At 38.4% G+C, this 24,893-nt stretch overlaps 2 long non-coding RNA genes across 2 annotated transcripts in view; one reads left to right on the top strand and one right to left on the bottom strand.

Annotated features, from left to right (window-relative positions):
• LOC146480587 (uncharacterized) overlaps nucleotides 1-24,598 on the bottom strand; it is a 52,489-nt gene extending 27,891 nt beyond the window's left edge. The window contains exon 1 of the long non-coding RNA XR_014864727.1: nucleotides 24,476-24,598. This is a non-coding gene — a long non-coding RNA (uncharacterized LOC146480587). The remainder of the gene's footprint in view (nucleotides 1-24,475) is intronic.
• LOC146480586 (uncharacterized) lies at nucleotides 743-24,893 on the top strand. The gene is made up of 2 exons (XR_014864726.1): nucleotides 743-2,337; nucleotides 24,796-24,893. It is a non-coding gene; the product is annotated as an uncharacterized LOC146480586 (long non-coding RNA).

The raw sequence follows: 24,893 nt of genomic DNA, 5'->3' as shown, positions 1-24,893 counted from the left end.
AATTTGCGATTTTCTTTTGCTTATCTCTCCTTTCTACAATTTTTTTTTGTCGCCTAGGCCTTAGATTCCTTTAATGATTTTTTTTTTAATAATGCCTTTTTTTCAAAACATTTTTTTAAAGAGATGCTTATCTTGCTTGAAAATAACAGCTCCAAGGTCAAAGAACGAATGTTGTGTTCCTGTTTTTTTAGTCACAGATTTGAACCGGTATCAGTTCATTAAAAAAAAAAATTCCCTGCATTTCCATTGTCTTAAACACACTTCTTTCTAAAATCACAGCGCTCAAGCCCAAAGTAGATCATCCATGATTCAGCGATCGCCTTAGCTTCAAACTCTCCTTCCTTCTCCCACGAGTACTGCTTCACCAATCTGAATAACGCCATGTTCTGATTAACAGATTTCTTGGGTTGTGCGTCAGGTGGGAAAAAGTCTGGAAGTATTATGGAACCTTTTCGCCAACAAACCTCGTGATATTTTTGCTCCCGCTCAGCTTTACTTAATCTACATTTGTCACGAAAGCTTTTTAGATGGCCACCAGGAACTTTCTGCGTGGAAGAAATTTCCATGCCTTCTGAAACTTTCTAAAGTGCCCAGGCTTCGATGTTCCTTGTTTTTTCACTTTCCAACTTTTAAGCAATAAGAAATATCTCAAGATTCATAGCTGACGGGTGAGCCAATTGCAGACATTCCGGATCCGCACATTCGAGGGCCCCGAGCACAAACTAGAACAAAAGCGGCAAATTCGGCCTATTTGTGCATTTTCAAACTTTAATTTCCTGTTTATATTTCTACTGATAGCAGTGCGGGAGAGCCAATACAGCATTACAGTGTATAATATTGTGTATTTCGTTCATGCTATTTTCCCTCTAACTTTAGTAGATCTTGATCATATTTTAAGAGCGGATATGAATAGGGCGCTCTTTTCAGGATTTTGATTGAGTTATTCATGCTCATTTTGACTGAACTAGCTGGTTGTATGACAGTTAACGCGTGGAGATTAAGGCCGCCATTTTTGTCCACTGGTAGGCGAAAATTTTTAGTTAGAGTACAGGCAGAGGCTCAAGCTGTGTTGAACGTTTTTATTTTTTAAATAACACTGACTGTTTATCACCGAATCTCTTAAGAGTCGGTTCTTTTCTCCTTTGGGTGTCTTGTTCCCAAAGTTTCTATGTGAGAGATACAAAAACAACTCGAGTTTCCAAATTCTCGAAGGGAATCGGAAGGTCAAAAAACAACTGCTTCAATGGACAAAACCAATTGCTCTGTACTTGCGTTAATACATTTTGGTGCACTTTTTGCCCTCCTTTACAAAACAGCAACATGGAATGACCGAATTGAAGGTTTCATTTGGTGGAGAACGTGAACAAACGACAGTGAAATTTTCATTCTCTTTCTTAACCCGAACGCTGTTCCTAACAATTGTATAAGTTGTGCGAGTTAGAATAATCACGAAATTATTCAAATTATATATATTTATATTTGCCAAGTGATGCTTTCGTTGACCGTGCCAGTCATGTCCAATATTTACGGTGGCCCACAAGTGCACACCCAATTCTAGAATGTCACACCGAGTTCTAAAAAGTCACACCAAATTCTAGAAAGTCACACCGAATTCAAGTAAACTCACCGAATTCGAATAAACTCACACCGAATCGTACAATTGCATAACGAGCGACGCATGGGTACGAGCAGTCAGGTGACCGCAAGGCATTCTGGTACCAATCCCGGTATCCTCTTGGCTTCTGCCTCTTCCCGCCATGTTTTTTACAAATTTGTGCTTCAATTGAGTACAGGTAAGTGCATACAAGCCTTCCTTTCATGCCGTAATGTATGGACTTGAACGGTTGCACATTATTTCGTCGCATCTTAACGAGTGAGTCACAATGGTTCACATTTATGGCACCTCTCCCCATAATCAAAGAATTGAAGCATGGTGGTCATTTTACCGACGGAGTAGAGCCAGTTGGTGGATAAACTTCTTCAAAGACTTAATGAAGCGGTCAATCTCTACTCCTGGAAACGACCTCGAAATGGAATGTCTGTGGTTTTGTTTCTCCAGCCTGATCCAACGTGACCGAAATACAGTGAAGGATTACTGGAATACCCACGGCATGAAACAGTCCCTGGTAGACCAGATGAGCTATTCTTTTTGCCCGAATTGCATTCTGCTCAAGATTATAAGCAGCCTGTTACAGTGGAACAATGTCAGCATATTTTGGAGAATCATCTTGGTATGGAGGGCCATCTTGGTATGGAGCACTTGTGGACCACCGTAAATATTCACCACTTGTTCAAGTAGTGAACGTGAAGATTCAGCTGGGACGACTGGTGCAAGTGGTGAGTGTGATACTTTTCATGAAAACAACATGATGTTTATTCTTGGTTCAAGTAGCGGGCTAGCATCTCATTAACGAAGCGGCCAAGTCGATTCGTACAAGTGGTGAAGCAAAATTTCATTAAAGAAGTCTCCCGGGCTGGTCAACTCGTACGAGCCGTTTAAATGAGTCGTTCAAACAAGTCTTACGACTCGTTAAAGCGGTGAAACTGCAACTCATTAAAGAAGGTCTGACCTAGTCAATTCCACGAGTCGTACGAACTCGTTCAAGTGGTGAAACTGCATCTCACTAGAAGGTCCTGGCCTACAATAGGCCATTTCCGAGTTGCTTTGAGCCTCATTGTGAAAGCGAGGCTAAGTGCAAAGTTTTTATTATGAAAATTAGATTTCATTCATATGCAAACAAAACTAAGTTTCACATGAAAAACTTTGTACTTAGCCTTGGCTTTCATAATGAGGTTCGCAGCAACTCGGAATTGGCCTACTCGCACGATGGTACGACTCGTTCAAGTGGCGAAACTGCATCTCATTAAAAAAGGGTCCTGCCCTGGTCAATTCGTACGAGTCGAACGACTCGTTCAAGTGAACTGCATCTCATTAAGGGTTGCAGTCAAATGATAATGAGTTCGTTCAAGAAATCAGGCAGGCAAAGTACAGAACGGACAAAAACTTTGGACGAAACTCGTCATCAGATTGCTAGAGCCCTTACTTATACAACAACTTGCTGGATATTTTCAAAGTCTCCCTAATGAGGTGCATTTTTCCACTGGATAATTCTCTTTGTCCACTTGACACACGTACGACTCGACAACAGATTGCTAGGGCCTTTACTTACAACAACATCTTTGATTTTTCTAAGTCTCCCCAATGAGATACATTTTTCCACTCGACATTTCCCTTTGTCCACTCGACAATGATTGTTTTCCACCCCATGAAATTAAAAAAAAAAACTTCTTGTTATTCCACTGAAAAGTACACATACTTCACCACTTGTACCAATCTAACCAATGGAAACAATTGTTTGACGACTCGTACGAGTCGTGATTGCGGAATTAGGCGGCCGTGTATATCAACCAGACTGTCCGCCGAGAGTGCAGAATTTTAGAACTTTGACCTTGCATTGTTGGCATGAAAATAATAACTTACCAAAAAGGCCATTTAATAGGCCACTTTCGAGTTGGTTTGAACATCATTGTGAAAGTGAGCCTGAGTGCACAGTTTTTATTATGAAAATTAGTTTTCATTAATATGCAAACAAAGCTAATTTTCACACGAAAGGCTTTGCGCTGTTTAGCCTCGTTTTCATAATGAGGCTCACAGCAACTCGGAAATGGCCGATTCATTTCGTTTTTCTTTTTAAATTCAAATTTTGTAATGCCAGTGGGGGGCAAATAACACTAATTAGATTCTAGCAGTTGTAGTCAAATGACGCTATCATGAAAATTTCCTATATTAAACGCCCACGTCAGCCAACCAAACGGTGTTACAATAAACACACACATTTTTTTAACGTAAACATTGACGAGTATTCGGCGAGGTAAATAGTCAACAATCTTAACTGCCGAGATGAATAACTGTTTTGGTATACATCTAATAGACCATAACTGTTTTAGTATACATCTAATAGACCATGCTCGTATTCTCTGTATTGAACTGGAACTAGCTTGGAATGGAGGCTCTTGCGGGGGGAATATATTAAAAAAAATGTTTGCATGTGAAAAGACTCCTCTGTTAGCCTGACTTATGTAAGCTAGTTCCAGTTCAAAACCGAGAATACAAATAAGGTCTATCCGAAGAGAGGTGAATATTTTAAGGACAAAAGATTGGATTTATCATGAAAAACAACACAAACTGAAGTGCTCCAATATAAACAAATGTCGCAATAAAATACTCAGTAAACAAAAGCAATGCGAAAAGGATACTGCTCGATACCGGCTTTGTAAACGGAGGGGAACATTTAAGGTACAAAATATTGGGCTAATCATGAAAAACAACACAAACTGAACTCCTCCAATATGAACGAATGTCGCAATAAAATACTCAGTAAACATAAGCAATGCGAAAAGGATACTGCTCGATACCGGCTTGGTGTGGTTGTTGCTAACAACAATCGTTTCTAGAAATCGTCTGGATGACTGGCTTTAGTCAAACGCCGGTGAAGTAGATAACATTACTCCGGATCTGACAAATTCCCATGGTTAACGATTTCTAAAACCTTCTCGACAAGATTTGTGTTATTGTTGCAGCATAATCTTTACATTTTCAGGAAAATCCCACGTGCAAGGACCAAAATCGATTTCCCCCATGCAAAAAAATCATTGAAATTTCAATAGTTAGAGCAAGTAAGGAAAGCATTGAAAATATTCGGACGTGAAATACATGATTTTTTATGCAAACTTACATACAATGATCACAAACATGTTTCAAAAACAACAGTCATACTGTTGTGATATAACTTGCTCAACAGAACGGCTGCCGAAAGCGTAGCCTATAAAATATCGTTGTGTTTCCAGCATGACACCTGATTACCAACGCATTTTGACGTAATTTTCGTGTTAAACGGTGGTCCCTTGACCGCCGGTTTACCGGCGTTATGACATGAAGACAATGAGGAATAGGCAATTAGAAGTCTGAAATCGTGTAGATTGAAGGCGTTAGTATCCCGCTGGTCACAGAAGGACACTTGGCCGTCTTCCTACTTCAGTCATCCTGTTACGTAAACACGCTCACATACGTAACAACGTAACGCATCCGCGAGCCAGCGTTTTCTATGCTGTGAATTAACTTTGCCAGACACTTGTTTTTGTTGCATTTTTTGTTAGTTTGTCTAGACCTGTTTGTCTTGCGTTAGAAAATTTAGTTGAAATACACAGGAAAACCTTTATTAGAAGACAGATTTTGTCAATCTCAAGGAATCTGCCTCGGTACATGCGTACATTGAGCTTGTCACGCCTTCTGCCTTCACCAGTTTTACTAGCGTTACGCTTTCCAGCATTCTGCCGTTCGCTTTCCCTGAGTATCCAGGGGTGTGTTTTCCGGACAAAAAACAACTTGTATCTTAACTATTATCTTGACCGGAATAAAACGGGTTTTTAAGAAGCTCTCACTTACCGATGACATTTGATTATTTCCAAACAGATTACGATAAATCGATCAAGATCAAAGCCGTGATGTTTTGCAAAACTTCCAAACAGATTAAGATAAATCGATCAAGATCAAAGCCGTGATGTTTTGCAAAATCAATATCGCTAAAATGAAAGAATTCGTCGTATTTAATGTCGCCGACTGAACGGTTCACAATAACAGGAAAGGTCACTTTTACCGGTTGACGCAGTGTGTAAATAGTGATTCAGATATAAAAGTGAAGCGATTTATGAAACGGACGGCGAAAACTCGAGACTGAAAACTCTCGATGCAGACAATACCTGCTGAGAACACATTTTAATCCATTTCAGCAGTTCACCACAGATTAAAATTTGTCGGAGATCTAGATTTGCAGGATACTCAGTTGATGAATTTCTAATGAGCTAAGGAGAACATTACATCATGTACTTTAAGTGCAAAAGCATGGTAAATTTTATTTCAAATATAACAGAGAACCTTTGTCCTTACGGTTTGAAGGAAGGCTAGTTTGAAAATTTCCACCGGTCAATTCAACTAGTCCAAGAAATCAAAATCAGGGAAGATTTTCAATAAAATTTATGTAATCGCGAGGGTCGTTTAAAAGGTCCTTTAGCAGATTAATATTTGTTTTCTTTCAATGGGAAATCAGTCTAAAATTTATAAGATGGCCACCAAAACATTGTATTTATTTACCGTTCTTATCTATTTGGAATATGGAAACATCACTAGGAATCGGTCTTCATTGAAAATAAAATCATTTGTTACAAGGAAAAAGATTCTGTTGTGTTACAAGTTGGTGGGTTTAGGAAGCCTTTGAGCCAAAACTTTGCAAATCCTAGGCCAATGATCTAAGAATTCGAACAGCAATGTCTGTCTTAAGCCGCATATGTAGGCTGAGTGGAACTAAAAAGGATATCTCATCATGAAACTTCACAATTACAGGCAAATGGGTTTGTCGTTAACAGATAATATAAGGATTTTGATTCTATTTATAGACAGCTTATCTGGCAATGTCTACCCTCCAAAGTTAATCATCGAAGCGGAATGGAAAATATTTACTGCACCGACATAAGAAAACAGAACGAAAAATGAGTCTAAATATAGAGACAACAACATTACGAACGTCACGCTTCACAGGCCTCAAGGCCAAAGTACATCATCCAAGATTGAGCGATTGTCTGCGCTTCAAATTGTCCATTTTCCTCTTTCTCCCACGAGTACTGCTTCACCAATTTTGTCCCTTTAAAAGCGAGAGCTGTTTGATGATAATAGGTTTTCCTCTTGTGTGTGTCAGGCGGAAAAAAGTCTGGAAGAATTTTGGACCCTTTTCGCCAAAACATCTCACGGCTCCTTCGCGTCCTTTCGGCTTTACTTAATCTGCGTTTATCCCGAGAACTGCTTGATTCAGGGCCATATTGCGATGATATTTCCATGAGTTTTTTCGGCGACGACGTAAGACCAGGTGTAATTTGTTTCTTGTTCCTTGTTAATGCTGTATCAACGAGACTTGGTTGTTTGAACCAGATCAATTTTGGATAACAGGTTAGAAAAAGAGGAATGACCTGAGCACCCAGCTAAGTGACAAAGCAAAACTCTGCGTTGCCTTTTGTGAATCCAGCTTATAAAGATGCAGCGATTGTTGTGAACGGAACAGCCGCACAATATCATTGATTTAATCGACCAACGCATTACCCCCAAAGCGAGAAATTGTCAATAAAACATTAGCATAAATGCCTTGTTTGACGTCGGCGCCTTTTTTTCAGTAAAGCAATCACAGTCAACCTCTACCTAGCCGGAAACAATGGCTCGACAAAAAGGGAAACCTCTGCAAGGCGAGTCCGAAATAAATCGGCTATGTTGTTACTGGGTGATCTCTCTACACCACCGCAGGAAAGTATTGCTCAAGTGCTTTCATCTGAATTACCACACTTTAAAATTTTATCCACAAAACTCAAAAGTTAAAGCCACCAATTACAGCATAACAAACCGTATTACACAAAAGTGGAACTCAGTAGTTTTCATTTTAAATGACTGAAAATTTGACATTGAACCACCTGAAGAGTTAACGTCAAGTATTCAATTTTGATTTCACAAAGTCTTGAAGCAGGTGAATGTATAAAGAGAGTAACCAAAACCTAAGTTTTCCATAAAACTGAAAAATGTTCCTCGTGCGTCTTATCGATAATTCGGTTTTAATTTAGCTTGCAAATCAGGTTCAGATCTAATCTCAGATACACTAGGTAAGAATAAATCGTGTTTCAATTCATAGCATTTTGAATTAATCGAAGTTTACGACTTTTAACTCCAAACTGGCAGCCTAGCTCTTATATGGTCATATTACTTGTGTGAAATTAGTCGCCCTTGGGCCTGTCGTATAGTTTGGCTAAACTAAGAAAATAATAATGTTTTTCGTTTATTTTTGTTATTTTTACCCAAATAAGGCTATGTTTAATAAGTACTCGGTTAATGAAGACAATACCGGCTGAAACTGACAAACGTGACTAGAATTTATAATAATGTACCCATGACTGGTGGTTAGTGCTTGAACATCTGCAAATTCTCGACGAAAAACAACAAAACTGAAAATAAAAGGAGTGGCGACACTCAAGAGTTCTGTAAAAAGCCAAATTTTAAGTTCACGCTGTTTCCTGTCAAACAAGTCAGCGAAACGTATTGAAAAATGAAGACCAAAAAAAGGATGAAACGACGAAGTCCTTGCACATTTTAAAAACGTGAAAAATGTCGATTAAAAATTCATGGAACATATCTGAAAGCCACAAACAATTTTAGGGAAAATAAGATCAAGACAATGGTGATTGAATCGAACGTGACTAGAATTAATAATAATAAACATTAATGGCTAAAAGCCTAACAGGTGCACACAGTTTCAACGAAAATATCAAAACTGAAAAAGAAAGGAGCCAAAACACCACAGAGGTCTTTGAAAAGCCATATTTTTCAGGTTGTTGTTTGCATTTAAAATAAATGACGTGAATCGAGACCGCTCCAACATAAAGAATAACGAGGAATTAGTGTATAAACTTAAAAATCTGAAAAACAGTTTCGAGTGAATATATCTGAAAATTCACAAAGAATTCCTTGACGGAAAAGTAGGCAACGGTGGTCGACTCAAACGTGACTAGAATCAATGACAACACCATTTTCTTTAAATTAATATAACAATACAATATTGAAAAACAAAGGCGCCGCGACACAAAAGGTCTGTATAAAGTCGTATTTTTCAGACTGTTGTCAAAGACGTCATGGAAACATATTGCATGAATCAAGACCAAAAAATAGCTCTGACATTGGCCACACGACCATAAAACATCGTTACAATAGTCAAAAAGTGAAAAATATCGCTGAGAGAAAAATATAATATATCTCAAACTGACCAACAATTTTCTGGCAAAACAGCATGAGACGATGGTGATTTAATCAAAATTGACTACAGTTTATAACAACATACCCAGGATTGGCTGAAAGTCAACCATCTGCACATTCTAAATGAAAAATATCAAAACTGAAAAAACAAGGGAGCGCCGGGACACCACGAAGGTCCACAAAATGTTTTTGTCGAAGGCAATTGTTCACCTCAGAGAAGCATATTGCATGGATCAAGACCATAAAACATCTGACTCAGACTCAGGCGAAAGCCTAAACCATCTTCAGTATTAGTTATAATTAAACATCTTCGACTGAAAATCTCGTCAAAAAACAAATTAAAATGTCAAGCAAACAAACAAAGATCTGAAAGATTCACAAACACTTTGTTGGTGGTGGGAGTCAAACACGACACGAATGTTTAGGACCCATGGCCGTGTACTGTTAAAGGAATGAAGATCCGATGCTAGCTCTACAATGAAAGTACTATATACAAAAAAGCACAAGAACCAGGATTACATATGTCTTTCTGAAGAAATCCGTATTTTCAGGCTGTTTTACAACAAATTAATGTCAAATGTATACAAAAAATTATGACGATGACAGAATAGGTCGCGTCGAGATATCGTGAGAATCAGTTTAAAAACTTGGAACATTTCATTTAAATAGAACCAAAAAGGGTGTTTTAAAGATCTCAAAAATGTGTTTGGCGAAAAATCAAGCAGTAGCAGCTGAGAAAAATGTGTCCTGAATCCCAAACAAAAAGTTATGACGATGCCAGAATAGGTCGCGTCTAACGCGTCGCGACATCGTGAGAATCAGCTTAAAAACTTGTAACATTTCATTTAAATAGAACCAAAAAAGGTGTTTTAAAAGTGCCAAAAATTATGTTCGGAGAAAAATCAAGCAGTAGCAGTTGAGAAAAACGTGTCCTGAATTCCCCAATGGCCCAAAGTGAGCAATAATTAATTTGGGAAGGTATCGAACATCAAGAAGATCTGTCAATTAAAAAATATCCTATAATTTAGGTTGTTGATGATAGCACATGCTTATTGCACGAACCCAAAACGAGTTATAACTTATAACTTAGCCAAGCCTGAACATCGTCAGATTCAATTAATATATTTGGAACGTGCCCTTCAAAAAGTTAAAGCGAAAAGGTTTCTCAGTAGAAACACAAACAATTTTTGCCATTTACTGGTGGTGACTTGATGATTTTAGACGCATTTATTTGCGGTCGTAATTAATCACTTGCGTTGTGCGGGTCTCAGCAAAGACTAATTAGAATCCATTTATTAGCAGGGGGATTTCTCAAGCGTCACCTATCAGTCTTTGCCTTTTTGAGCTTGATAGTGACATCCTGATGACGGCAAAACGTCTTTTCCTCTATTGTATCGCTTATTTCTATATTAAAATGTTTTCCTCAGGTCTTACTTATCCGCTCAATTCAATTCGCCCGCCGACAAGAAAAAGGTATGTTTTTTCAAAGCCGAGTCCTCTTGTTCATAAGGCTCTTAAAACTGACCAAAATCTTGAAGATGCAATTCTTCGCCAGCCACCTAATTAATCTTTTCAATGTCAGGTACCTGTTTTTTGTTTGTTTGTGTTTTGTTTTATTGTTTACTTTTCTTCAAGACAAAGATGACGACTGGATTTACAGCAAAAGAAATGAAGTAAAAACTGTATCTGAGAATATCAATAATAGCTTAGGAAGATTTCCGCCCAGGTAATTACACATACGTTTCCCACTCAAACTCTATACTTGCTCGTTGAGGGGTAGTACAAGAGTAGTGCATGTATAATTAATGCATGGGCTATATATAAGGAAATATTTTGAGTAACTGCCCGGCGTCCAGCTTACCTGTCATCACTGCCAAGTCAGAATCCACCCCAGTTGATCCACATGATAAATGCCATCTCGATGACGTCAACTCTGCCGATTTTCAGTGTGATTTTCCCCTTAATCTGGCTCTCTCTGCTTTTCTATTTTCAGGCTAAAGTTGTCAATTCAGTAATCGTCCACTAGATATACTCACGTTTCTTTCCAATGGGTTCTGGCAATTTTTGAAGTTCATTTCTGAAAGTTGGCATCCAATGCCACGTATACTGCGATTTTCAGGGAGATTCACAACTTACACAGTCGATTTTGATAATGAAAATAGTCCAAGCTGGGGGTATAAAAGACATTGCTATTCCTGACAATATAACTTAACAATTTCGAAAACCAAAACTTGACCTCTTTATGCCAATAACTACAGAGTAGCCTTAGACGTCCTTCGGAGAGCAGGGGTGCTCCCAATTAAGTCAGTAAAATGGTAAGCACGAGATTAAAACATAGCAGTAATGGCAAAGATTTTGTACAAAAAGGATTGAAATTTCCGGTGTAAATTGAAGCTAAACCAAAACATATCTCAGTAGAAGTCTCGGCGGTTATTGGTTTTCTAGTTTTGCTTCTATGAAATATGACTACCTACCCATGGTCAACAAACCCGACAACTAAACCAACGTTGTTTCTCTGTTGTTTGATTTGTGGATTGAGATGGGCACGAGCTTTCGTTTTTTGGCGCACCTTTAGATTTCAATTCAGTTCGGCAAACAATCGACAATCAACCTAACCGTATCGTTAACATGAAGTCGTGTCTTTTAAAAAACGAGGAAATAAAGTCAATATTATTATTCTCAAGAAATTCATATTCATACCTGATAATAGCCACTTCCGAGAAACGAAAAAAACCATTAGTTTACAAGTATTCGTTCCGCATATTGAAAACTTTCGATACGGTTCTGACTTCCGCCGCGTCAAATGTTTTTGTATTAACGTAATCTCTTGTGCTGAAAGAAACGTGACGGCACGTACGCACCTGAGTATGACTATAGAATACCCAGAGGCTTTCTTCGCCAAAAGGCTCTTATTCTCTTTGGATAAACTCCATTGGTTTTTGATCGAATTCGAATACTTTAGCACCTTAGTCACCCGTAGCATTTTTAATAGAGGATTTCCTTTCAAGTTCATTGTGCCCCTCAATTTTCTTCCAATTTTCCTCAGTACCTGAAATATACTCTCCATACATTATAACCATTGTTTCTTCATAAATATGTATTTTTTATTTAGTCTTTTTAAAGTTAATACCCTGAAGCACTTTAGTAAGTTTTAAGAAAGAAAATGCTAATAAAAATTATTTCATGATTTTCTTACATGTGACAGACGGGTGCATGTCCAAAGCAAGAGACGACAAAATCCTGTCCACTTTCTTGCAACTCTTGAACAGCGTTTCATTTGTTTATTTTTAAATACGCGCATATTTTAAATTTTAAAAATAGTATTACAAACAGTACCACACAGCAAGTTTGTTCAACCTTCATCTTACTATTCGCGGATCAGTTTTTCTTTTATCTCTCGATAATCTTCCTCCTTCGTCTAAGCGCCCCCTTGCCGTCATACATGTAAACCATGGCTACGCTCACCCTATACCGGATAGCTGTTATACCGGCGGCACGAAACCCATACTAAATTGGCCTTTTGTTCGCACCTGAAACGCTGATTTCGGCACGTTTGTGCCGGAGAGTTGTTGTGATCGCCAGCCCTCGGAAGTGGAACACTGTACACGTAGGATCCGTTTTCGGGCCGCTCCAAGGGAAATGTGAGCAGGTTATTTATAATCGGATTGGCGTGCTATACGAAGTATTTTTCGGTCCTGTTCCGGTACGAAACCTAAACGATGTAGTGTGAACAACAATTGTGGCCGTTTCACGGCGTTTTCTTTTCTCACCGGTTCGATTTCTGTTCCGGCACAAAAACCGATACGATGTAGAGCCCTCATCAATGAAAAGATAAAAATAGTCTCTGAGACAAGAGAAGGTTGAATTTATTCCACGTTTGCTGCTAAGGACAAAAAATCATCGCAAATTTTCGCCAGTCTATTGACGTTGAAAACACAAAAAAGCGAAAAGTGAAACAAGCGCCCCGTGCGCATGTTCGAGGAAATACAGTACGTTCATCATTTTTAAGCATCGCACTCATTTTTACTGGCCTTGCAATGGTCTTGGGTTCTGACACAATTCAAGTCTAAGATTGTCTTTTACTAAAAAGTATTCATTGAATGATCAGGATGTTTTACCGAATCTCCGGATTTCTTAGAAATGTAAGCCATGCTAACTTTCAAACATTTAGTCTGGTTCTCTTAGGCGTAACTGTCAGATGGCTGCATGTCTTCCAATTAAAGAACTTTTGTTTTGGTAAACGTCTTCCTTATATTTCTCTGTTTGTTATGTGAGACCGTCACAAGGTGGATGAAAAGTTCCACATGTATCTCAATTCTCTAATTTTAATCTACATCCACAAACTTGTTTAGAATTTAATTTATTCTCTTGGGTCAAGATTACGCAGTGTTCACCATTTTAAGCTTCAACCTAAATATTTTCCGAACCGGTTGCTTGATATTGTTCCTTTTCAATGGCTTTTAAACCTAACATAACTAAAAGAAATAAACCCTTTCGCTCATTTTCCAGGTTAAGCTTCGATTTTGAAAATCTACTGACACTGGAAGTGGTCCTAAAATTTTAGGGCATATGCATTCTTACCACCACAATTTTATCACACTGATGGAAACTTCTAGTTATGCAGGTGTCAAACTATTCAATTTTAGACTTTTATCACGCAGTTGACAAACAGCGCGATTTTAAACGTATGTCACACGCCACTCTCCTCCAACGTTTCCATTAGTCACCCGCACCTTCCACCCTGCCCCTCTTTTTCAGGAAATTATAAGTGGGTATTAAGCTTTTTCTTAACAATTTTTCTACTTTGATTGAAAGTTTGCTCATGGAATCAGTACAGCGCGTGGCAACAACATTTGACTGAATAATTTACAGAAAACTGTACATTAGCCAAAGAATTCCAACCAAGCAGCAATTTCACTACATTGATGAGCTTCTAGCTCCGTGTTGATTGACTTGATCGGCTTTTTCTTAACGTCAGGTGAAGAGAAACCTGCATCCTTGACTGACGAACCTAAGTTCTCTTGTAAAAAGTCCGCATAAGGTGTTCTTAAGAAATAGCTCCAGTCATCTTGAAATTGCTGAAATTGTGCTTCATTTGTTCCGACGACGTCAGGCTTTCCCAAATAAACTCTGCATTTTGTTCCTGCAGATCTAGATTTTGTTTTTAATGGTGGCGACAACGCGTTCTCTCCCAATACCTGCTCTGTTTCCACTTCGTTTCTTTCAAGTTCATTTTCCCTTCCGTTTGCATCGTTTTCTTTGGCCATTTCAGCGTCCGTGGCTTCATAAATGGTGGGCAAACGCCGCCAATACGATTTTCTAGCTGAACGGCTTGGGGAGTAGTCTCTGTATCGAGACCCGGTAAATCGGCACATCCTGCTTTAGCAGCTGCTTGGCTGGTTTACAACTCAGTTGCTTCAGACTTTAGTGAACAGCCTTTGACTTCGAAAATATATCCAAATCGTAGCTTATTTACAAACGTTGGCTGTTAGTGAATCTGCTGGAACTTTATAAGAAGCCTTGAGGATTTTTTTTTTTTTTTGCTTTAGGCCAAGAGGCCGCAGTTTTATATTGAAAGCCGCTAGATTAAATTAGTGATAATGGTTCTCCGAGTAAGCAGATTGCAACCAATTGGTCAACTAAACGAATTGGGTCGTTCCGAATCGCTGATCAATGACGTACTTTGACTAAGCAGAAATAACATTTCTAATCCTAAAATGGCTACTAAATTTGCTCGCTATCTTGGTATTCAAGATATGAATCCGATCATGACACTCCTTCCAGCGTTGTTATTATTTATAGTGCTAACGTATCATCGGGTTGTGCATCAAAGCACGACTACCTTCAGAAGACGTACTTGCTCTGAGTCAGAGCCAATACTTAATCTTACAAATAAACAAAATCCTTTCCATTCCTCATTTCGCCTTTAATAACGCACTTAGAAAATAGTCAGTAACCAGACATTGTAGGATCGTGACCGAGTGGTCAAAAAATACTTATTCATGATCAATCGCTTACGTAAAGGGTGCGAGTGATTTCCTGAAAATCTATAATTAAAAAATTTAACACGGATTTTGCCGCACGGCTCTTTCCGAGGAAAATCACGAACATCATAAGCTAAGCTCAGTGTTGCATCTTAAAGCATCAAGTTCGTTACCCGTGATGATGTAAAGCACGAAATTATCATCTGAAAGCTGCAAATATTTTAAAGTATTTTTCGTTATATACATTGTCCGTGACTTGATGAACTTTCGTTTACTCACATGAGAGTCATTTACGATTGTAATAATTGTAAATGTAAAATTCATAACCGCTGACAAAATCCTAACATTGCTGAAAAACATCTCCTTCTTAAGGTTATTAAGGAAGCTATTTATGTTCTGCTCTTTGTGTCGCTTATTTTGCTTTGGAGGATCTGGCGAGAAACCTTTGCTAAACGTAATCTGTAAACTGATCCAGGAAGGCCTAGCTGAAACATTCATAACGTAAAAAGGTATAATTAGTCACGCACACACCTACGTGCCGGAAACACGGAGCTATATACCGAACCATTTCAATAATCCGAAATGTTTTGATCAGTTAATTCAACACTTTTATAAAAACAGATGCAAAAGAACCAGAAAATTTAATTTAACAGAGAACAATTCGTCGCGTTACGTGCGTCTTGAAATGCTTATTACTAATAATTAGTCTCCAGTTTCTGCTTGCATTGTCAATACATGGTATATACAATTACGTAAAATGACACGTATTTCGATTAGTATGGAGAATTTTGAATTTGGAGGTGCAACTGAGCTGATTCTGACACTAATGTTATTGTTATGGACATGTATAGCACATGAGTTAACAAGAAGCTGTAAATGTCTTACAGATCACTGGTTCTTAGAAACAAAAGGAAACCACGACTGGAGATTCAAATACGATGGACGATATACATTTTGCGCCAGTTGAAGATGGATATCTTTTTATAGGTAAACCAAAAATATTCCCTCATGACGCCTTTTTTGAAGTTCATTATCTGCACAGAGATCTAGATGTACAGTTGAAGGTCGACATTATTCGCGCTGATGACAAGATACTAAAATATCATGACTGGGTCTTAGGCAGCTATACCTCTTCACTTTCAAGTCCTTTGTATTGGCGATTTCGCTCTGGGTGGAAGGTAAACCCTCGACTGAGAAAAACAAAACATACGAAAAATAAAAAGGAGGCCAACAAGCTACAAAATATTAATGCGCCGAATACCTTTTTTAATTTTTATTTTTCTTCAGTTGCAACACTATTGCATGCAGTACTATTTTACTTCCGGTTTCCGCGACCAACGATTTCGCGAAAAGTTTGAAGTTTTGTTTGCTTATTTGCTGATCAATTCACGCCTTTTTAGTTGATATTCTTAGCGTATTATTATTATTGACGAAAAAAAAACGGGTTCTTTTCCAAGAAACGCGTGTTTGGGTCGATAGAACACAACTTACATACCAAATTTTTCTGCTTAGAAAATAAATATGACCACTTTAATTTACCTTGAAAATTGCTGTTTAGCCAAAAGACAAAATGGACCTGAGAAAGAGCACCTTCTGAAAAAAGGCCATTTGCTTCTATCTGATCTATCGCGTAATTCAGAAAGTGAATTACCAGGGCCATATTTTTTTAATACGACGAGAAAGAAATGCATATATTTTAGTGTCGCAAATAGTTCCTTAGAAAACTTTATTTATTGTATTACACCGAGTAAATGAACAAGTGAACGTTAAAGAAATAAACGTTATGACAAAATTTTGTCAAATTCATAAGATGAACGCCGAAAAGTCCGTGTCTCCAGGGCGTTGTAATGGCTACTAATGAAAAGTCTCCGAGTCAGTGTCTGCGGTAGGACGGTCCCTACTAATACAGAGGTATTTTTGCGCAGTTTATTACTATGCAGGAAAAGCAGATCTTAACAAGGGCTATTGGAATCCAAAAAGAAAATTGGGTCTAACCGTGCTTTTTTTTTTTTGAGATAATTAAGAAACAACAATTCTAAAAAGTGTTAAAACAGAAAGCAATGTATGACATATTCTTATCAAATTGACGCTTTATTATCTCTGAAAAATGCATGGTTACCCCCACGTTTCAATCGGTGTAAGACGCGAGACGAAGACAAACTGGCACAAGGAATGAATAGTCACGTGATCCACTAACACTAAAGGGGGCTTCCTTCAATTACAATAAACTCCTCCCCAAGACACAGGACTATTGTTATTTATAAATCACGCAGAGGAAAAGCATAAAAATCCTATTTGCGCGGAAATATTTTCTTTTCTTTTTAAATACCAAGAACACTAATGCTAAGTTCTGCTATCTGCGGAAGTGCGCGCAAACCCATGGCAGCGGTCGACTCGCTTCGAGCACGCGGCCACGCGCCCGATTTCCTTCTTCCCTCCCTCTTTCTAGACCCTACCACGCATGCTTGTTTGATAATGGACCGTTTCAGGACGTATTCATGATACCGTTCCTGATAACAATCTTCGAATTATATTTGCATCCAGAGTAACATCGGCGAGTCGGTGTGGCGGGGATTCTCACCACTTGGGTTCAGTTGAGACCGCTCGCAAAATACACAAAATTCCACTCTTTATTTCCATACTTAAAATAAATAAAATTTCTTTCAAATGGTCCGTCATGTTTGCATGAGGTACGTGTCAAGAGAAACAAAACATAGGTTTATCGATCACTTTGCCATACATCCCTTGTCATCACCATGAGTACTAAATCAAATAAAATATTTTGTTTGTCATGAGATTGCTCGCACGAACAGTCCGTTGTCTGATATATTTTCATGAGCATAGTCTATATTTGCGTTCAGGTGCATTTTACACGTTCAGTTGAATGAAAAAGTCGCCTTACAAGGAATATCTTATCCTCGGTATAACTATAAAAACTAAAAACAACGGAAATTACCTCAGTAAAAATACTATAAACTAAAGACATTTATACCGCATTATCGTTTCATTCGAACGGATACGTGGTTTTAAAAACTTATCAGAAAATAAATAACGCACATTACCATACGAATAAGAATTCAATTTTGTAGCCATGCCAATTTTTCAGTTAATTGCTATTTTTAATACGAGGAACAGAGATGCAAAGCAGCGTCAATTTGAAGTCCGTTTTTCTAACTTACTTGAAGGAAACCATTAACATTAAAGTTATTAATTTTTGCAAATCTAAAGAATTAAAGCCTTGAGGTAAAGGCCAACACTTTTCCGTTAAAACGTTTTCAATTAGCATAAAAACACTATACATTCACCTGGCTGCAGTTTGTGTACCTTAAAAGGCGGTATATTGTCAATGGCTATTTTTGGAATCCAGGTGATTCTACAGATTGTATTCAGTGTTTGCTGTTGCTAAGCAATGGATAATAAATTTCAATTCATGAACAAGAAGCCTTCCAAGAAGATAAAGACCGCGGCAAAAGGCCCTTTTGTACGTTCTCAATACATTCTCACAGAGTAAACATTGCAAAATTTCATGCCAAACAGCATAAGGACAACTGGCTGCAACATGCAAGAGATGCTCAAAAAGGACAGCAACCCGGCCACTCGTTCACGAAGACTCAATACCATAATGGAAACAGTTGAATCTTCAGACGAAACTAATCATGATGAAGCGAAGGACTCTAACAACCTTGATTCCTGTAAAACCCCAATCGCCACGAGTCAGCGGTGTGGCAAACTTGCAGGAAGCATGTCTATGCATCTTTTACACAGTGCCATTTACGGAAGTTCCAATGAAAGGAGGATCGCTTTCACCCACGCATCGCCGCGCCATCATACATTCTCCACCGCACCGTCGTATTGGCGGGAAGGGACGAAAGTCTCAATCACACCTGCGGGAGTTATTAGAAGCTCAAGTGAACCCTCTCCGTTCAAACCAAGTTGCGGCCAAGATACGAGTTTTTCCGAGGTGGCGCTCTTTTTCCCCGAGTTTTTTAAAGATGATGAAATGTTATCGCCGCGAACTGGACAAATAGAGGCACAGGCGGTTTGCAAGGAATTAAAACTAAGAAAAACCTCGCTAGACGAGAAAACCTCGAAAGATGATCCTCTGGTGCAGTCGTGGCTGAGTCTGTTTAGCTCTTAGGTTTACAGAGGACAGTGCCACAGAGTATTGTTTATGTCCGTCTTACAAGCGAATTGAACTGATACCACATCAGTGGGGTCAATAAATTTACATCGATTCCGGGTAGAGAAAACATCTTAAGAAAATGGGAAAGACACTTTGTGACGGTCTTAACTTTTTTAATTATAAACGCCCACAGAACACAATCCATGGAGTTAAAGGGATTATGACTCAGTCAGTTTAGTGAATATCAAATAAAGGAAAGAGATATCAATGCTAGTTGATCGGGATTCTCTATAAAGAACAAGAAAATATTTTAGAAATACAATTTTATAAACAACATATTGTGACTTTGTAAATCTCTTCTATTCTGGTCCCTGCCGCTTTTGTTATAGCCATGCCATATTGTAACTCGCGCTTTCGCGTCCTGGTTTTTTTTTTTTGCTGTTCGTCTGCAGGTTCTCATGCAAATTTCGGAAAAGTGAATGATGTTTTGGCAGTTAGTATCGAACCATTGACACTCCTTCGATTAGTTGAATTGAAGACGAAGTTTCGAGATGTCGGTTCACACTCGTTGCTGGGTTCGTTTTATTTTACAATCTATATTAACCTGAATGCGTAAAATAAAACAGTATTCTTGATTAAAAAAAGTGTGGACAATTTACAAGACAATTTTATAGCCAAGATTGCATGAGCTTTGTCTTAAAATTTGCTTGGTGCGGTGCCAAAAGTCCAGCGAGGCAAATGAAAAAAACAATATATCATGTTTGCATGACAGACTCTGTAGCAAGGACAATAAATAATTTAAATACATCTAGAAAGCCAATTTGGCTATATAAATTGGATTAGACTAACTCAGAAGCCGAGTCCAGGGAAAATTTTCAGGATAAAAGAAATAACTGCTCGCGACAAACTGAACCGTCAGTGAGCGGAGCGCTCGCATTTAACGAGAACTTTCTACCAGGCCTTACTATAGGTGGTTTGTATTGCCGCCATGTTGACGTACAAAACAAAAGAAAATTTCCTCATATAGTTTGCATAAAAATGGAAGTTAAGTCCCGGAGGAGAAAAATCTTATTGTTCCTGTACACCAACATGGCCGCGATGACGTCACATGCAAACCATCAATACTGTCAACACATGCCAAGAAGACGACAAAAAGAGGATCAGCGCAGAATTCTTGAATGAGCTAAATATGCTCTTCGCGCAAAGGCTTTTCTGTTGATTACAAAAAAAGTATGGTGTACATGTGAGACGCGATAATTTAAAAAACAAGCTGTCTATGTCGACTTCAATATCTGCATAAGTTTAGTATACGCAAATTAGCGGTTAAAATACATTATTAGTATTCAGTGTGTATCCTGACGGTAACTAATTGTTCCGTCTGAAATTTCCATTCCAGAAATATCTTAACATTTTTTAGTTGTTAATTTTTGGTTCTGTTACAAGCCGGCTCAAGTTATAAAAAATGAACGAGTAGGCTAAATACTTGCGAGCTTCTTTTCACAGGTATCTCAATAGTATATATATACTACTAATTTTCCTTGTATTTATTCAGTAACTCAGCTGACAAAACAAACTTACGATTTTCAAATATTTTTCGTCCTTAATGTACACGAAAGTTTTTTTTCGCCAGAATTTTGCCAGTGAGTTAATTAAGAATTTGGGGGAGTTCTATTCATATCAATTTCAGTCTTGCAGCTTTCAGTCAAAGGGCCTTTCCGTGGTAATTGCAGTGTTCCTCAAGAAAACCTGTCACGCGTTTGCATCATCACAATCATGAAATTATATGCGTTTTCGTTTGAAATTTATGTATCTTCATTTATCGTCTCCAGTAGAGTAACTGAATGTTGACTCTTTTGAAAACCTATCAGTATATTCTGGAGGAGTGAAGCGGACACTCAACCCTTAAGCCCCGGTACACCGCATTCTCCTCACCGTTACCTCTAGTCTTCTATGAAGCTAATTGGGAGAATTTGTTTGAAAGTCAACATTTCGCGGTATTTTGTAATCATTTCCTTTCAGCTTTCATTCCAGCCGATTTGGGTGATTGATGAAGTAACGACACTGTAACGAGAAATAGGATGCTGGTCACGATTACTACCTCCAGTTTTCGATCGTTTTAGTGTATGTAGACGATAGGCGAAAAAGGATCAGAGGTAAATATTTTTGAACGTATCAGCTACTAGCGTACACAAGTGGAACGATTACAAAACTGAACGCTGGTAGGTATACGAAAATATCCAGGCTCCTCCCTAAACTTCAGTATCCGCTTGCTCCTTTTTTCACAGTCGGCTTTCGTTCGGCGACAATGAAATACGTTTTTAACTCTACTAATACTAAAAAATGACTACAAGCAGAAAGAAACAAACAGTTTAGTAGTTTAGTGGCCTTAGCTCCCACGAGTTTCCTGTAGCTCAGTGGTAGAGCATCCGAACTAGTAATCGGAAGGTCTTAGGTTCGACTCCTGATAGGAGCACTCGGATTTTTTTCAGAGCATGCCTGTGTCATTTATCAATTAATACAGCATTCTCGTTTATTCACCAGGCTTAACATATTCCATTACAGTATTTCCAAGAACACCAACTTGAAATAGAACAACCAGTTATACCAATAAACACAATGAACAGGCTTCCGACAAAGGACCGTGAATCTCTTCAGCTGTATCAATCTTTCACTTTATCACAAAACCCATACCACTAGGAACGTACGTATTTAGCTTATGGAAGGAAGAACCCCAGGATTGAATTTTACTTGGAAATGCTTTACAAAGAGTTTTCGAACGCCAAATTATCATTTCTCGAAACTTATAAAACTGATCAACTGATTATAAAAACCGCGGCAACACCAATAAACACTCGATCGTCAACAAAAGCGACCTATAAAATTCAACCAATTTATATTGATGACGTACACAGTCAGAGCAGCACTTCTTACACGCTGAACTGCATTTGTGTCCAAAAGGTCAACTAGACATGTACGTGTAAATAAATTTTTGATAAAAGCTACACTTAGTTTAGTATATGAATTAAAAAGACAAAACAAAAACTTTTAAGCTAAGTCGCCTTTCGTACACATCAAAATAAAATTTATGCCATTTCAATGAAGTTGTACCTTTGAGGTTAAAATATGGCGCGATTTATTTGGTTTTTCAGATGGTTTTTTACGCGGCTAAACTTGCTAGACTAATTTTAGCTAAAAGTAGTAAACCTTAATCGGTTTATATTAAGACGGCTGGCTTTGTTATGAATTGGTGCTTTTAACGAATTACTCCAGAAAACGTTTTAATAAAATGACACCTGGCGGTCACTTATTTATACTCTCGTTGGTATAATTATTTACGTTTATTGTCAGCAGCAAATTTGCAGAGGGAAGAATTGAAACGCATGGATCACTGTAGAGTTCATATTTCACTTGTAAAAATAAGGCGCAATATACCGTCATGGCTAAATATGACTCATTTTACCAGGGTTCGTGTTAACTCAAAAATACTACATCTCTTATCTAAAATGATCGAAAAAACATTTTCAAAATTTTAATGCATCTTCGCTTCAAAGGACTTACTGCCCTTTGTTTGACAAACAAAATCTTGGATCTTTTGGGTACCCAGCAGCCGTGGGTTAGACATTCGAGAAACTTGAATGAGCACCCGCCATTTTTATTCGGCAGCTTCCGCAATCGTATATGAGAGCGCGCGCCATGTAATACAACTAATTCGAGCTCATGAGAACTGAACTGTGAAAAGGGCGAGAAACTAGTATGGTCAGTTGTTAGATAAATGGTTAAGAGAGTTGTGTTTGAGTGGCCGCAAACTTGGGGTACCGAAAGTAAATTTTCAATCGTTTGTAAGGATTGTGTAAAAGTTGGAAAGAAGAACGCATTGACGACCGGATACAAAAATTTCCAAAGCTTCACACTTGCACGCGAAATTTTAAATTTTAAATTTCTAGCCCTTGCTGCTTTTAATCTGCCTTAAACAACAGGGGCCAGAATCATGAAACTCTCCTAAGTTAAGAAATATCCTATGTAGTGCTTTTTAACAATAGACAATTGTTAGACTAACAATAGGCTATTGTCAAGAAACAATACTTAGGATACACCTTAACTTGGGAGAGCTTCGTGAACATGGCTAGATATCCGGGACAAGATGGCCGCGAAGCATGCGCAGTACGCACGACTTGTGGTCTTTAAATATGGCTGGGTAATAAAGGCTTTGTGTGAGAAAATAAGAAAATGCAGTTATAACTCTGTAGTCGAAGCTGATAGACAATTGCGTACGTCTACAACTTCATAAAACATGTCAAAGTCTACTCACGTTTATTCTTACAGTACACAGATTTGCCAAAGTTCGGCCCAAGACGAATACATTTTAGCCCTTTTTCACGCCTTTAGTGTATTAAATTCATCTTACTTCAGCTACTTCCATTTCGTCCAACATCGCTATATCCGTTCGTGCACAAAATGCGTATACGTCTAGTCTTTCTCTACGAAGATCGATCTTCCATTTGAGGCCTATTTGAAGGCATATGAACCCGCACAAGTTTGGCCAAACGTTTTCCAAAATCCCAATAATCCATATTTCAAGTCCAGCGCCATTACCACCTGAAATCGCTGAGGACATTGATGATTTGAACTGCTTTTCAAGACGAAACATCGCCCGCCATCTTCGAATTATAAAGCTTATATGACCTTCTTAGTGTATGGGAATATACCGCTGTCTAGCACAGATTGTAGCTTCGGATTTTCCCTTTCTCCCTCTCAATCGGTTGTTTATGAAAGTCGCGTGACAACAAGCGTGACAGGCACATTTAGGCGTTACGCAACCCTTCACTTGCGAAAAACCTAGCTTTTACTGAATAGAAATCGCCTTTAAGGGTAAAATGTCTACTTTAGAGTTTAATTTCATACTTTAAATGTAAATTTTCCCTCTTCTCCTGCGAAATTCGTTGAAGCGGAGAAATAGGATGCGAGCCCGCACCACATGCGCTGACTGTCACGGATTTCTGGCCATGATCCGAGCCCGGGATCCTAAAGGTGTAGCTAAAGTATTGCATAAAGAAGAGCGTCTCAAACAGGGTTCGTACCCTTTTTCAGAAACAAATTTCCAGGACTTTTCCAGTATTCAGAAATATTTTGTCCAGGGTTCAAAAAGTACATTAAGTATTTTTAAGTTGTTGGATCTTCCCATCTAGCTGCTCCTCAACTCTTTCAACTTTACTACTTGAGTTTACAGCTATCCAGGATTTTCCTGGACCTCCTACCATTTTCACGGACTTTCCAGTCCTGGGAAATATAGAATCAAGTTAAAGTACTTTCCAAGATTTCCAGGACCCGTACGAACCCTGTTCAAAGCAGCAAGTGAAGTTATGCGTGCTACCCATCTCAGCCATGGCTAAAAACCTCGGACATTTCAGCCCGCGAAGTAGCAGCAGTATTCCCACAAAAAAGTAAACAAACAAAATATTGACAAAAGCTTACAACAAATTGTATGGCTAATAAATACAATTGGAAATGACAAATTTCTGAACTTACCGATGGCATTGGGGAGATAGGCTTGACCGGAAGAACACATGATCAATCCACACTGAAAATATTGATCCTAAACCACAAGGCTAAGTTGCTCCATTTGTACTGTACATGTCTGGATTCACATACTTTCTGGCCCCTTAAGAGAAACAAAATTAATACTTAATATTAGGGGAAAATTCATAGTTTTGTTCTCGTTCAGGGAGCCGCAGACATGATGCTGGGATATTAGTAGATTCGAGACTTTTGTATGACTTGGAGCAGTATGCTTTTTCTCCAGCTGGCCAACCTATGTGCTTAAATGGGAATCTGGCTTATCCCCTCAGGGTTCAACTCCAAAACGTATTTCATCACTGGACACGGACGCCATTGATGGAGGAGTACAATAAATCAGTGAGTGAGGTCAGGATTTCTGTTGAATGGC

The sequence above is a fragment of the Pavona decussata genome, unplaced genomic scaffold (assembly GCF_977016875.1).
Source record: "Pavona decussata unplaced genomic scaffold, jaPavDecu1.1 SCAFFOLD_53, whole genome shotgun sequence".
NCBI classification, from domain to species: Eukaryota; Metazoa; Cnidaria; class Anthozoa; order Scleractinia; family Agariciidae; genus Pavona; species Pavona decussata.
Note: the sequence above shows the minus strand (reverse complement) of the source record. Positions and strands in the feature narration are given on the sequence as shown.